Source organism: Lampris incognitus, chromosome 16 (assembly GCF_029633865.1).
Source record: "Lampris incognitus isolate fLamInc1 chromosome 16, fLamInc1.hap2, whole genome shotgun sequence".
NCBI classification, from domain to species: Eukaryota; Metazoa; Chordata; class Actinopteri; order Lampriformes; family Lampridae; genus Lampris; species Lampris incognitus.
In genome coordinates this window covers 7130677-7147472 of record NC_079226.1, presented here as the reverse complement: position 1 = coordinate 7147472, position 16796 = coordinate 7130677, and the positions used below count along the sequence as shown (strand labels likewise).

The 16796-nt window shown below is 44.9% G+C and overlaps 1 pseudogene; it reads left to right on the top strand.

Moving 5' to 3' along the window:
• Nucleotides 1-15571: 15571 nt before the first annotated feature.
• On the top strand, nucleotides 15572-15633 carry LOC130126930 (U6 spliceosomal RNA; annotated as a pseudogene).
• Nucleotides 15634-16796: the final 1163 nt, after the last annotated feature.

Below are 16796 nucleotides of genomic sequence, written 5' to 3'. Positions count from 1 at the left end.
ATATTTGTTTTGTGATAGTTGGGCTGTATTCACCATTTACCACATGGGCCACTTCAGGGTCACATCCAGATTACATGTTGCCGAGAGCACCACATCTTTGCCAAAAAAGGCCCACATTTGATTTGGGCCATATTTGCTATTATACACGGGGGCCACTTCAGGCACACATCCATTTTGTCAGGGCCAGAAGAAGGCCATCAGTGCCGCATCATTGCCTGAAGTGGCCACATCCGGATGCTGTCTGTGTTGGAGATACACTGTTAACCCAGTTTTCTTGCAACGTCTTTCAAGCTGGCGCTTATGGGATTTCATTTGATGGAGTTCAGGAGTATACTAGGGAGCTGAGTGTATGAATGAGAATATATTGTTTTAATGGGGGTCAGCTGATCAAGACAGGAGGAGAGAGAGTCATTATAATAATTGACAAGATCGGAGGGATTATCAGACAGCCGGGAAGGGGAGGCTGATATTTTACTGGCAAGAGAGGCAGAAAGAGCTGAGGGAGATATATTTGAGATTTGACTTTTGGGATGGGGATAGGGATGTCAATGTCTATGGTGATTGCCAGATGGTCAGAGATATTGAGGTTGAGACTGGGGAGCTGATGTATTGTGAGACCAGTGGGGTTGAACAAATCCAGGATGTAGTCACGGCTATTAGTGGGAAAGTTGATATGTTATGTGAAGTTGAAGCATTGTAGCAGTTCCAGGAATTCTATGCCGGATTTGCAGTCAGTGTCATCAATGTGGATAGTGTCATCAATTTGGATATTTAAATCACCCAGGGGGAGAACAGAAGATGAGATAGCACATAGCTGGGTCAGAAAATCAGAGATGTCAGAGAGAAAGGAAGGATTTGGCTTGGGGGGGTGGTAAATAATGGCAGTGACCAAGGGAGTGGGACCAGAGAGTTTGGGGAAGGTGTTCGAAAAAATGAGCGACACTATAATCCTGTACAGTATTTCTAATAATCATGAAGTCAGCTGCTCACATTCAAATCCATGTTGACATTGTACCACCTTTCCTTTTGTTTTAAGTTGTAGACCCTCTTGCAAGTGAATCCAAAGTGTCTTGTTTTTGAACGCTGATTGCTAATTTCTTCATGAAATTCAATTTTGCTTGCTTGAGAATTGATATATTTAAGCGGATACAAAATAAAAACCTTTTTATGCTTTAATTTTCAGTAAAGTTTAAAGGGAAGATATCAGTGATTTTGTAATCATGGACTCTGCATGTTAGACTACTAATGTACACCCACTACATTCCTTCACCAAAATAAGTTCACTATATCAATTTAAGCTCAATATGGTTATGATGAAACTTATTTTTAGAATGCTGTATGAAGCAGATTTAGGCCACTTTCACCCAGCTGTCTTACATTATGGGAAGTCTGCTCCAGTTTAAAGATAAACCTCGAGGTAGACACTCATAAATAGGTGTAAATATTTTCTGTGTATTTTTTTTCATCCTGCTGTTAAAATTATATTCATATCCATTGCTTGCATATTTGCTTCAATGTTTTTAAAGTGTTCTTTAAACAAAAATTATATTTCTTCTATTGTAATGCATCTAATTTAGTATGCTATCAGCTACTACTACTATTACTACATCTACTACGACTACTACTTTTGGCTGCTCCCGTTAGCGGTTGCCACAGCGGATCATCCGTTTCCATCTCTTCCTGTCCTCTGCATCGTTCCTAATCCTGTCCTTCTTCGTCACTCCCAATGAAAATCTTCGCATCTTCACTCTGCCACCCACCTCCAGCTCCACCGCCTGTCTTTTCATCAGTGCCACCATCTCCAAACCATACAACATAGCTGGTCTCACAACCATCTTGTAAACCTTCCCTTTAACTCTTGCTGGTACCCTTCTGTCACACATCACTCCTGATACACTTGTCCATGCCACCCTGCCTGCACTCTCTTCTTCACCGCTCTTCTGCACTCCCCATTACTTTGGACAGCTGACTCCAAGTATTTAAACCCATACGCCTTCACCACCTCTACTCCTTGCATCCTCACCATTCCACTGTCCTCCCTCTCATTCACGCTTATTTATTCCGTCTTGCTCCTACTGACTTTCATTCCTCTTCTCTCCAGTGCATACCTCCACCTCTGCAGGCTCTCCTCCACCTGGACCCTACTCTCGCTACAGATCACAATGTCATCTGCAAAGATCATCGTCCACGGAGACTCCTGCCTGATCTAGTCCGTTAACCTGTCCATCACCATTGCAAACAAGAAAGGGCTCAGAGCCGATCCTTGATGTAATCCCACCTCCACCTTGAACCCATCTGTCATTCCAACCGCACACCTCACCACTGTCACACTGCCCTCATACATATCCTGCACCACTCCTACATACTTCTCTGCAACTCCCAACTTCCTCATACAATACCAACCCTTCTCTCTCGGCACCCTGTCGTATGCTTTCTCTAAATCTACAAAGACACAATGTAACTCCTTCTGGCCTTCTCTATAGTTCTCCATCAACATTCTCAAAGCAAACTTCACATATGTAGTGCTCTTTCATAGCATGAAATCATACTGCTGCTCACTAATCACCAACTCTCCTCTTAACCTAGTTTCTGTTACTCTTTCCCATATCTTCATGCTGTGGCTGATCAACTTTATACCTCTGTAGTTGCTACAGTTCTGCACATCACCCTTATTCTTGAAAATCGGTACCAGTATGCTTTTTCTCCACTCCTCAGGCATCCTCTCACTTTCCATGATTGTGTTAAACAATCTAGTTAAAAACTCCACTGCCATCTCTCCTAAACATCTCCATCCATCCTAAACATCTAATTTAGTATGCTATCAGCATGATGCATAAAAGTGTAATTGCTTTTCATGGTTTATTTTTCTTCATGGAATGAGGGTAGTTCTAACAGTTACCATGAGCTTCAACATTGAGAAAAAATATTTTTATGTAGTCAAGAAAAAAAAATTTTTTTGACCCAACATGGCTTTTTTTTTCCAAAGAATTGCACAAGTGGTGTTTTGAATCAAAAGCCTGCCAAGGAGAATAACAGCGGTGTATAAATGAGGGCTTTATAGGAAGTTTTACCATCACATACTTGACTCGGGAAACGGAATCTGTGCGACAAACAGAAAAAGGACTTATGCGTCCTCTGGAGGGACTGCACTCACTTTTGTAGAAATCTGTATTCTGTTGTTTTGTTTTGTGTACTGTTATTTTTGTCTTATCTAATTGCACAGCTCTTCAGTTGGAGCTGGTTGTTGTTAAAGATGCTTTGTTGACATGCCGTGACATGTACCCCGTGCACAGCGCTGCGGTTTTCGCTCATCAGTCTGCGTTCTGTTTTTTCATACTTTGATTGCTTGACTCCTTCGTACTTTCACATAGGACAAGAGGGTCACGAGGATAACGTTGGAGTGTGTGTGTGCACATACGCTTGCCTGGGAGTGCCCATGCGCGCGCAGGTGTGCGTTTTTGTGCACTCCACGCATGTGAGTGTGTATATATTTGCAGCTGATAATCGATTTGCATAGAAATCACGGGGTGCGGAGGGCCCCTAATTTGCCTTCCATGCCTTTGCTTTTCATGTTATGCGTTCTAGGTCAGTGAAGTCTTGCAATTTATTATTTCATCTCCCCAGAGAAAATGTGAAAAGGGCACTGAATGTCAGGCCAGAGCTCCCGAGCTAACTTGATTGACAAGTCCCTGGAATGGTGGGCAAGCCTCTGAAATATGAATGCAATTATGCATATAATGAGTCAAAAGTTATCTCATCCAGGCAATGGACTTTTTTAACTATACGGGGGAAGAAAAATAAAGGAGATTACCTGTCATTAAGGAGTCATTCACTTCCTAAGTGATCACCAAGCACTGCAAAATGTTTGGGCAGTCGTTCATCAGGATTAATCACTTGGCCATTTCTAGCTGGCGTATAGTCTTAAGTCACGCATCACTCAACCTTGTGCACAGCCACAGCTCAACTTTGAAGCAAGCACATAATATACGACATGTTTGTGCACTGCAGTGTCTCGCGCTCACAATATACTTTGTCTGTGGCCTTTGCGTCAGTGCAAAAACACCTCTTTAGCAACCCTCATTCAACATTCTTTGGCTGAGATGCCTTTTTTTTTATATAACTGGAACAAATGGTCTATTAATATGTTTTGATAAGAATCAGCTGGGATGACCTTGGCGGCAGGGGGGATAACATGGTGGCAGGAAGGGAGTGTACATTAAGGTGATGGCAGGAGGCATTACTCTCAGCCATGGTGTGCTGATCTCAGACCTGCAGTGCTGTTAATAATGTGAAAGGGACACGCTCTTCATCACTCCTAATAGAGATATTGTCATATAGTCCCTGCCGCTCGCCTAGGCCTGCGGATCCTATACAGGAAATGGATGACGCCTGCAGCCTTCATTTCTCCTTGCCTCTCGCTACCCTTGACAGCGGGGGGAAGGGGGAGGTTGTGGTGGCCAACTCTCGCCAGCGTCAGTCCCAATCAATTTGTACAGAATTTTATAAAGAAATGAAAAAAAAAAGAAGAATAGTGAGTTTAAGATTATAAGATTATCGAGTTGCCTCCAAACTGATTCTAATTTTAGTGTTGAAAATTAGATTATAGTTTTTGGCTGGTTAATTGTTGGTGATTTCAAATCGCATCAAACTCAAATTTTGTTTTTGGGTATGTTCAGAGTTTTGGACAATATATTCTTCTCATAATTGTAATTGTCTGCCATACAATTGACAACTGCCATTGTCTGTCTGGGTGGCGCTGTGGTTAGCGCAGTTGCCTCACAGCAAGAAGTGCCCGGGGTTCAAGCCCCAGGATAGTCCAACCTTGGGGGGGTCATCCCGGGTCTTCCTCTGTGGAATTTGCATGTTCTCCCCATGTCTGTGTTGGTTTCCTCCGGGTGCTCCGGTTTCCCCCCACAGTCCAAAGACATGTAGGTCAGGTGAATTGGCCGTACTAAATTGCCCCTAGGTGTGAATGTGTGTGTGTGTGTGTATGTGTGTGTGTGTGGGCCCTGTGATGGGCTGGTGGCCTGTCCAGGGTGTCTCCCCACCTGCTGCCCAGTGACTGCTGGGATAAGCTCCAGCATCCCCGTGACCCTGAGAGCAGGATAAGCGGTTTGGATAATGGATGGATGAATGTCTGCCATACATTTCAATAGGATTTAGTCTGCAGGGCATTACAAAACTGGTGGCTCAACTCTGGAAATGGTGCCATCATTCCAGCCCATTTCTCAACATCTCATAGATAAAAATCAATTACCGCCTTGCTCTCAGTCCATGTGAATGTACAGACAGCACACATTAACTCAAGCTTCTCCTCTCAAATTTACTGCTGGCTTTCTTAATACACCTAGACAATAGAAAGAGGATCCAAACAGGGGGAGCTCAGTATTTTTGCATGGACCCTGATGGAGGTGAAGAAAATAATTTGCTGTTTTTGGACCGCGTTGGAGGATTTTCAGAATCAGGCTCAATTTTTCATAAGTTTGAATCCTGCATAACTTTAATAGTCTATGAAAAGGTGAGATACACTGTCGATGTATGTTAAAAGACAGGTTTACTATTTTTGGACACAGACCCTCATTAAAAAATTGTGTGCATCATTAAGAATTGTAGAAACTGAAGCTGAATCGTGTTTCCATCCGACTTATAAATAACGTTCACGCAAATAATTAAACGTCACAAAAGAAATCATGCAAATTAAGGTACATTTCCATCAGATCTGTTTAAGTGAAATAAACCCTAACATAGTTTTATGTGTCCTACATCATATGTCCACTCTTCAACACCCATGAGAAGAATGGATCAGTTAGAATGAAGAAACAGCTGATCATGCAATTAATTTCTATTCGTATTTAATTTTTTTTATGATCTCCATTAGGCAGTAAACAATCTGGAGGGTGTGTGTGTGTGTGTGTGTGTGTGTGTGTGTGTGTGTCCGTGGCTAATCTTGCAAACTACTGGACCCACCAGTCTAAATTTTTTTTGTGCACAGTTATCAGTGTATGATGAAGAACCTCACGTGGTTGCACTGGTTCAAAACCTTTGAAAAACATTTGTTCTCACTATTGCCACTCCCTCTCCTCATTCACTCTTTACCTCGCTCGACCGACACTGCTCTCCATCGCTGCCCTCTTTCGCTGCCCACTCTGAGTCAGCTGTGCACATGTGCGACTCACATCTACAGTAAGACAAGTCAATTTTATTTGTTTAGCCCTATATCACAAATTACAAATTTGCCTCAGGGGGCTTTACAGCAACACAACAGCCTGTCCTTAGACCCTCGCATCGGATAAGGAACAATTCTCCAAAAAAAAAAAAAAAGAACCTTAAACAGGGAGAAAAAATAGGAAGAAACCTCAGGGAGAGCAACAGAGAAGTGATCTCTCTCCCAAGATGGACAACGTGCAATGGATGTTGTGTGTGTACAAAATAGAACACAATTTACAGAGGACAACGGAATTATAATGGATTTATAAGATATATGAAGAATATGATGAGGAGGATGCCAAGCACCGCCTGGATGCCACTGAAACAGCCCAGGACCTGAGCCACACGACCACCATCACCATGTAGACCTGGCAGGAGGACAGCCTACACATGCTTTAAAATTACAATTTATTCTCTTTAATAGTACACAATGATCAATGGTGTCAAAGGCTGGCTGCACTGAGGTCCAGTAATACGAAAGCCACTTTATTTGACATTGTATTCTTACAACGCATGTGTTCTCTGCATTTAACCCATCCTATTGTATAGGAGCAGTGGGCAGCTGCAGTGCCCGAGGACCAACTCCAACTCTTCTTTCCATTGCCTTGGTTGGGGGCACAGACAGGAGTATTAACCCTAACATGCATATCTGTTTGATGGTGGAGGAAACCAGAATACCCGGAGGAAACCCAATCTGACACGGGGAGAACATGCAAACGCCACACAGAAAGGACCTGGGACGGCCTGGAGTTCGAACCCAGGATCTTCTTGCTGTGAGGCAATAGTGCTAACCACTGTGCCACTGTGCCGCCACTAATAGAAGCACAGAGGGGGAATCAGAGTCCACAGCAAGTAGAAGATCATTTACCACTCTGTTCGGAGCAGTTTCAGTGGAGTGACAGGCCCTGAAAGCCAATTGGAAAGGTTAATATAGAGTTTTCTTCTATATTGGTCGAAAGTTGTTGATACACAACTCTCTCTAGTACGAGTATCAAAAGCTGTAATAACAGTCCATCAGTGACTCATTGTACAGTGCAATTGAGTCAGATCAGGCAGCGACAGTGTCAAAACCAAAACACTACGTGTTTGGGTATGAGACTTGAAAGTAAACAAAAAGTCGATCGTATTTCGCAAGCCAGCGAATCATTCACTGCTGATCTCAGCACAGAAAAACTGGAGGAACACTGGCTGAACCAAAAATAATTCACCTTATATGCCTCGCCACCATGTGAGTAGGATTAATCGGTCACAGCTGGAAAACATCTCAGTAGCTACAATAAAACATTTCCCATGACTGAGTTATGTTTTCTCACCACTGTTTTATGAATGAAAGTCAATCAGCAGAGCAGCCATTCACCACCATTCAATTTATATCATGAAAACTGCAACAGATGAACACATTTGACATCCTTCAATAAGGGCTTTGAAATTATGACAGCCTCTTTTTCTTTCGGCTGCTCCCGCTAGGGGGCGCCACAGCGGATCATCCGTTTCCATCTCTTCCTGTCCTCTGCATCTTCCTGTCACACCAACCACCTGCATGTCCTCCCTCACCACATCCATAAACCTCCTCTTTGGCCTTCCTCTTTTCCTCTCCCCTGGCAGCTCCATATTCAGCATCCTTCTCCCAATATACCCAGCATCTCTCCTCCACACATGTCCAAACCATCTCAATCTTGCCTCTCTTGCTTTGTCTCCAAACCGTCCAACCTGAGCTGTCCCTCTAATATACTCGTTCCTGGTCCTGTCCTCCTCCATCACTCCCAACGAAAATCTTAGCATAAATTATGATAATATGAAATTATGATAGCTTGATCTCTGTCATTTCAGCGCAGACATGGTCACACTCCTCTAGCTGACAAATTTTAGTGCATAAAGTCTTTATTGACAAATGCAAAAAGCAAGTCGTGTTGATGGGAACATTGCTCATTATCCAATGGGACAATCAAACAATCAAGTCTTGGAGAAAACCCCCCCCAGTATATCTCCTTTTCAAAAACAAAAATCTCACAGCACAGCTACTTGTATCTTAATTTTGTTTGGGGGGGGGGGGGGTTTCCTCGTTTTTCTCCCAATTGTTCTTGGCCAATTACCCCACTCTTCCGAGCCATCCTGGTCGCTGCTCCAACCACTCTGCCTATCCAGGGAGGGCTGCAGACTACCACATGCCTCCTCCAATACATGTGGAGTCGCCAGCTGCTTCTTTTCACTGGACAGTGAGGAGTTTGCCCCCCCCCCCAACAGGCGCCCCGACCAACCAGAGGAGGCACTAGTGCAGCGACCAGGACAAATACCCACATCCGACTTCCCACCTGCAGACACAGCCAATTGTGTCTGTAGGGATGCCCGACCAAGCCGGAGGCAACATGGGGATTCGAACCAGAGTTCCCCATGTTGGTAGGCAACAGAATAGACTGCCACACCACCCGGACACCCCATGTATCTCAATTTATGTTTATTGGGAATATGTTTTTAATCAGAACAAAGTTTGATTTGGAACAACGTTTTGTAGTTGAGTCAATACATCCCAAATATGTGTAAACCTCTGTCGATGTGAGAACAGATCCAGAAGTGTTAGCTACAGCTACGCACTTCCAAAGTAAACCAGCAAGCACAGATGTGCTGGAGCAAGGAAAATTTATATGCAGAAGTGCAAAACAAAGTCATTTTAATTTGGTTGGAGGTAGTTTGCGGCCCTCCTCAGATTGTCAGAGGGGGTGGAGCAGAGATCAGGACGGTTGGAAGAGTGGGGTAATTGGCCAAGTACAGTTGGGGAGAAAAACGGGAGGAAAATAAAAACTTGGTTGGAGGCATGGTTTGCAACTGTTTTTTTTCAGTGGAACATATTAAGTCATTGGCGGCACGGCGGCGCAGTGGTTAGCGCAGTCACCTCACAGCAAGAAGGTCCTAGGTTCGAGCCCCAGGGTAGTCCAACCTTGGGGGGGTCGTCCTGGGTCGTCCTCTGTGTGGAGTTTGCATGTTCTCCCCATGTCTGCGTGGGTTTCCTCCGGGGGCTCCATTTTCCTCCCACAGTCCAAAGACATGTAGGTCAGGTGAATCGGCAGTACTAAATTGTCCCTAGGTGCGTGTGTGTGTGTGTGTGTGTTGGCCCCGTGATGGCCTGGCGGCCTGTCCTGGGTGTTTCCCCGCCTGCTGCCCAGTGACTGCTGGGATAGGCTCCAGCATCCCCGCGACCCTGAGAGCATTATAAGCGGTTTGGGTAATGGATGGATGGGTAGTAACTCATATGGTATCTATATTTACTGTGTGCGTCTCACTTTTGAAAAAGACATGTGTTGTAAGTTTCAGAATACTGAAACGACCATGATGTTTTAGTCTGTATGATCCAACAAGGTTTAAACCATGTTTGGGTTCATGAGAACGAACCTACCCCTTCAATATGTTTTAATACACAATACGAATTCAGCCCCACCCTTTTGTGTGTGAACTCCTCAACCTAAGGACACCTTTTTTTTTTTATCCCATGGTATGTCTTTGTGTAATTATTTTTCCTGACTACCAGGAATCATATCCAATAAAATATTAAAGTCGTGAAGTGTTCCCCAGAATGGCTGGGGTTTAATAATGGCTTTAGTCAATCTAAATATTCATTTGCTTTTTTATTACAGCGAGTCGGGGCTCAGAGCTCAGGGAGCCCTGCGACTCGAGTGCTTTATCGTCCCCATGTGCTTCCTAAAGCACCGAGCAGAGGTCTGCCGGGTCTGAATGGGCTGTTTTTCCTAGGCAGTCTTAACTGTGGTTATTGTACACTTTATTTTAACACTGACACAACATAAAGACATTCTGCTTATCTTCGCACCAGGACCGGGTGGCTCAGATTTAACGCTGGAGATGCCGGTGCAGGGACTTGCCCCGATTATTGGGCTTTACAAGGCTGCCATCATGGGGGGGGGGCTGATTTGGAGAATGGGCACTGAGCATTTTTGCCATCTCCTCCACACAATAAAAGCTTGTATTGTCTCCCGACAATATGCTATTTAGTGCTGGTACCCAAGTACACATGTCACTTTACACTTAACATTCTGTTTCTATTCATCACTCCGCAGGAGTTTTTTTTTTTTTTTGGTAGGATCCCCCCCTTTCCTCCCCGTGTACTTGGCCAATTACCCCACTCTTCCGAGCTGTCTCAGTCTCTGCTCCACCCCCTCTGCCAATCCAGTGTGGGCTGTAGACTACCACATGTCTCCTCCAATACATGTGGAGTCACCAACTGCTTCTTTTCACCTGACGGTGAGGAGTTTCACCAGGAGGATATAGCAGGTGGGAGGATCACACTACTCCCCCCAGTTCCCCCTCCCCCCTGAACAGGCGCCCCAACTGACCAGAGAAGGCACTAGTGCAGCACCCAGGACACATAGCCACATCTGACTTCCCACCTGCAGACACGGCTAATTGTCTGTAGGGACACCCGACCAAGCCAGAGGTAACATGGGGATTCGAACTGCCAATCCCCATGTTAGTAGGCAACGGAATAGACCGCCATGCCATCCGGACACACCGAAATTTCTTTTTATATGTAGCAACTTTTGCCCTTTTGTCACTGTGTTCATACTTGCTGCAGAACTTTTTAGGAAACAAATTGGACAAAAACAAAACTTTGAATAGAAACAAATACAGTGATTTGTTTGTGTTGTTTTTGATTTGCATAGACAGGATTAGGAACGAGTATATTAGAGGGACAGCTCAGGTTGGACGGTTTGGAGACAAAGCAAGAGAGGCAAGATTGAGATGGTTTGGACATGTGTGGAGGAGAGATGCTGGGTATATTGGGAGAAGGATGCTGAATATGGAGCTGCCAGGGAAGAGGAGAAGAGGAAGGCCAAAGAGGAGGTTTATTGATGTGGTGAGTGAGGACATGCAGGTGGTTGGTGTGACAGGAAGATGCAGAGGACAGGAAGAGATGGAAACGGATGATCCGCTGTGACGACCCATAACGGGAGCACCCGGAAGGAGTAGTAGTAGTAGTAGTAGTTTTTGTGAAAAGCAAGACTCCAGAATTCCAGTTTCTCTGTGTTTTGGGCTAGTTTTGTTGAGGCTGCACACGTCACCTATTACATTGTGTGTGAAATGCCTCCTTCCTTGTATTAAGTTGTAAATTCAATTGAAATTCCATTTTCGATTGAATTTGATTTTGATTTCCGTTTAAAATGTGCAGTTTTAATGTAAAGTCTTTTTTTCCCCCCCTTTTTTTTCTTCCCAATTGTATCCGGGCAATCACGCCACTCTTCCGAGCCGCTGGTCGCTGCTGCAGACTACCACATGCCTCCTCCCATACATGTGGAGTCGCCAGCCGCTTCTTTTCACCTGACAGTGAGGAATTTGGCCAGGGTACGTAGCGCGCCATGGGAGGATCACGCTATTCCCCCCAGTTCCCCCTCCCCCCCGAACAGGTGCCCCGACCAACCAGAGGAGACGCTAGTGCAGCGACCAGGACACATCCGACTTCCCATCCACAGACACGGTCAATTGTGTCTGTAGGGACGCCCGACCAAGCTGGAGGTAACACGAGGAATCAAACCAGTGATCCCCGTCTTGGTAGGCAGCGAAATAGACCGCCATGCCACCCGGATGCCCCTATTAGGTCATTTTAAGATGCAGTATGCAATTTAGTGAAACTGACCGGGTTCACCTGTTATTTTTAACCCACATTATTTTTCGAAGATGTTCAAATTTTGTATTTTAAAGAAAATTTGCACAAATGATGAAACTGAAAGATAAAAGTGAATTTCTGTTGTTTATACGCATTTCTGAACAAATGTCACCATTGTGAACTGACACTAATGATCTGTAAAATGGAGAGACTGCAGTTTGAGCAGTAGACATTTTTCTCAGTTTTTCATAGGAGGCTTAACCTTAAATCAGTCAAAAATGTGTTTTCTTTATTACAGTCATCTGATAATTTGATTTGACTTGGTTTGATAAACGTCCTGTGCCTTGCCATACTAAATCTGCTGTCGGCTCAAGAGGATTTGCTATGATCAGTTTCCTACCTGCAACTGAATCCATGACAGAAATATTTTCGTAACTGCACAGCACTGGTTTCATGAAAGCAGAAAAAAAACCCAGCAGACAACAATTGATTTATAACAATCATTAGAGAAAGAGAAAACTTGGATATTTTACATCCTACCATGAAACAGAAAGAAAAGCCAAATATGAATGGTAAAACAATCTCTCCTAAGCTAAAGGATTTTTGTATCCTTGGCCTTTCTATATTGAACACATACCCTTTAGCAACGGGCTAGTGTTTCTGTACAAACTGAGGCCTGTTTGTACAGCTTTCCTCTCCCGATCCATCTAAGAGGACATCCACCCCAGATAGTATCCGGATGTGGGCCACTTCAGGCAATGATGCGGCACTGGTGGCCTTCTTCTGGCCCTGACAAAATGGATGCCAGCCTGAAGTGGCCCACATGTATAATAGCAAATGTGGCCCAAATATGCCAAATCAAATGTGGGCCTTTTTGACAAAGATGCGGTGCTCTCGGCAACATGTAATCTGGATGTGACCCTGAAGTGGCCCGTGTGATAAATGGTGAATACAGCCCAAATATCACAAAACAAATATGGGCCACCTTTGGCCTGTTTTGGATCTGATCAGTTAAAATAAAACAACAAAGAAAACAAAGACAATACCCATTTTATCTTTTAATTCAGCAGTTCAAGTGTAAGTACAACTACATTTCAAATGAACATTGAACCACAGCAATATCTCTTAAGGCCCTGACACACTGACTTTGTTGGCCAATGCCGGGCTGTTGGTGAGCGCCTGTGCCCCTAGTTTTTTATGGTGTGTCCCACACCATTGGCATTAGTCGGACCCCTGCTGGCAGCTTTTCGGCCGACTCAGCATGTTGAACCAGCGGCGGAGCCCGTCAGTGAGAGATCACTCTGATTGGCTGTTCAGCTTAGTGAATCAGTGCAGAACGTACATGCTAGTTGGCCATCGGCTGTAGTCTTTGCGGTGTGTTCAAGTGCTACTTTTTGGCCCAGATGGCAGGCGACATGAGGCAACGCAACAGTCGGCCTTCATTGCCGCTAGTCGGTTTGGTGTGTCTGGGCCCTTAAAGCCCTATCTATATACTCAAGGGGTCCAAAAATGCCTCATCATACTCAAGCATGGTGTTAAAGGTTCAGTTATGAATTTCTATTGGTGCTGAATATATGGTTCAGCTGTGATTTTCACTAATCAAGTCTTTAATGGGGGAAAAAACTAAACAAAATACAACAAAAACACCTTCTCACCACTATCAATGAAGGTAGAGATACCCATTCCCCATTGCTTACAATACCGAAATTTGACAGGGTAAAATACAATAGAAATACAACGTCTGTGTCCAGAAATATCAGAAGGTAGCATGAGGAACTATCCACAATTCAGCCAAAAACCTACTGAGGTATATATATAGTAAGGGATAGACATACTTTTGCACAGCACATTTTATGGTTATCCGATTTTTACAACATCATTCAAAACTAGCCCTTTGGAATTTTTAATCAACTGTGGTGGAATTTGATTATATGTTAGATGAAAACTAACAGATGGTGCACATGCCTTTTTTTGTTAGTACTTAAGTGGAACATATTTGGACTGTAAAGCTTTCTGCAGTTACTGAGGTCACTATTTCAAAAAAATCAAAAGATTTGAACCACTATTTGAAGGTCTTTGAGGGACCGTATCTCTGGTTAAAATCCTCAAGTACTTCTCTGGAGAATTCCATCAATATGTCACTACCGAGTGTCCAAATGACACCCCGTATACACAACTGGCAATTGTGCTTTTTTTGGATTGGGTAAGTGTCTAGGTCGCTGCACTTGCACCTCCTCTGGTCGGTCGGGGCCCCCGTTTGTGGGGGAGGGGGAACTGGGGAGGGAATAGCGTGATCCTCCCACGCGCTACTTCCCCCTGCCGAATCTCCTCACTGTCAGGTGAAAAGAAGCAGCTGGCGACTCCACATGTATCAGAGGAGGCATGTGGTAGTCTGCAACCCTCCCCGGATCGGCAGAGGGGGTGGAGCAGAGACCGGGATGGCTTGGAAGAGTGGGGTAATTGGCCAAATACAATTGAGGAGAAAAGGGGGGGGGAATCCCCCCTCAAAAAATCTTTGAGCAGCAACATTATTATTGTTTTTTTTTCATAAATGTATTTCTGATTTTTCCCCTTTTCTCCCAATTTAGTGGCCAATCGATCCCTATTTAAGTTCAAACACCCACCTTCGTACTGCATGCGTTCGCCAACTGCATATCTCCGGCCAGCAGTCTCGAAGGAGATGCCTCGCCACTCTCGTGACAAGGCGAATCCAGGCCAAACCACTGCTTTTTCCGACACACACAAAAACGCATTCATTTGACGAACACAAGCCGACTCCGCCCCCCTCCCGAAGCCAGCGCTGCCAATTATTGCTGCTTCACTGAGTCCGGCCATAGTTGGATCTGACGAGACCGAGGTGCGAACCCTGGTCCCCAGTGGGCAGCTGCATCGCAACATTATTTTAACCATAACATCCATCCATCCATTATCCAAACCACTTATCCTTACTCAGGGTCGTGGGGATGCTGGAGCCTGTCCCAGCAGTCATTGGGTGGCAGGTGGGGAGACACCCTGGACAGGCCGCCAGGCCATCACAGGGCCTTTAATGATAATAATGATAATAATAAATCAAACTTATATAGTGCTTTTCTAACACTCAAAGTGGCTTTACAATAAACGGGGTGAAACAGGACAACAGATAAACATAACAGACATAAAGGGGTGGAGGGGACGGGGGGCTACAAGAGGGAGAAGCGGCAGCCACACACGAATCCAGCAGTACTCTCCCACTTAAACACAAAACAACAGGACTGTGGACGTTGATGTTGTGTAGGGGTTTACTCCCGTAGCCTATTCCTCTCCTGAGGTAACCACTAGGCTGTGGCACTATTTAACCCATAGCTGGGGGGGCTGGCTAGTGGGCATCGAGGAATATCCACACACCGGTGGGCCTGCGTACCCCATGCCTAGGGGCCAGACCTCCTCCGAGTCCCTTGTAGTTCAGCCAGGGTCCAAGGTGTACCCAGTTACCGTGTGTCGCCACGAGGAGGCACTACATAGTAGGGCTTGCTGTTGGAGAGGCTATGTACTGGCTCGGCTTTTCTGTTCGCATTTCTGCTAGCCAGCGGTGAAGGTTCAGAGTGTGACGTGACAGGCACACAACACTACACCAACACACTAGACGCTACACAACAACCCCACTTCTTACACAAGAATGACAGACACACTTTAACCATAACATCCATCCATCATTTACACGTCAAAATCCACCACAAATTCTTGAAGTGTATTCTTACTTATGATAGCATATCTGTCTCCCCATCAGTGCATATACTAAAATTGGAACGATACAGAGAAGATTAGCATGGCCCCTGGTCTCTCGCTTCCTGGTGTAGTGATCACCACGCATCCATCAGGACCTTGGCATATGGCCTCTCCTATGCAAATGTGTCCGCAGCAGTGCCTTCTCGTGGCACCTCCTGTTTTTACAAAGTCTGCTGCAGGGGTGACCAGGTGGTTACTGACCCACCCGGTTATACCGGGTGGGTCAGTTGGACTTGTTAGCCTTGGTTGGCAGCCAATCTAGGAGAAGGACAACTGATTTCAAACCCAGGTAGATGAAGCTCATTAGCCTTGTCAGGCAGTTCATCTAGGAGAAGGACTACTCTGATTTAAAACCTCCGCTGCCTCGCGGGTATACTCGTCTATGGGAAAGGCTTCGGGGAAAAAACCCTGAGGAAAAATCTGCATCCGTCTCCATTGCCAGTCGTCTTGCTAGTCTTGCCACTGGTAGTAGGTGGTCTCGGACGAGAGAGTGGGGTTGATGATGCGCAACTCTTCCTCACTTTAATCATCGCGCAAGTCATCAGTCTTCCATCACAGGATGACCAGATGGTCCTCGTCGCTGCGACGGACGGATAACAAAAGCATATCTGTCTCCCCATCAGTGCAAGAGTACTAAAATAATGAGAATGCATCTAAGAAAACAAGCTAGCTCCTGGAGAGAGGTTAGTGTTAGTATGCATTGTGTAACAACAAAGGCCAACTTGCACGTCAATACGTGTTTCCTGGAAGACGTCTTCTTCCAAAATGAATCTACGTGGAGCGTGGCAGTATAATCTCGTATTTGCCAAAGCCACTTTAAGAGCATTTTAATGCGTTGGCTCCATGCATTTCTCTCCTAGGACAGGAGGAAGGACACGGAATGGAAAGCTGATGAATGCGAAGAGCCACGTCAGCCCGACGATGATTATATTCACACTTTGCATAAGAGACACCTCCGTGTCGTCCTAATTTCACCGTTGAGTGACCTGCCTAACCTTATTTTTCTGTCCAGCACCTATGGATGCTGCTCTCCAGTGGAACAAAGATTTGGAAATGTAGTGAAATGATCAACTCAACTAAACTTTTTTTTTTCTTCCGGAAGTAATGTGGCATTAAGAAACATCTTTAAAGGATATTTCAGTTTTTCGTCATCTGGGTCTTATTTTAGTACTTTTTGCCATCGTACGTGTTGGTTATGATATCTAAGGCCGTG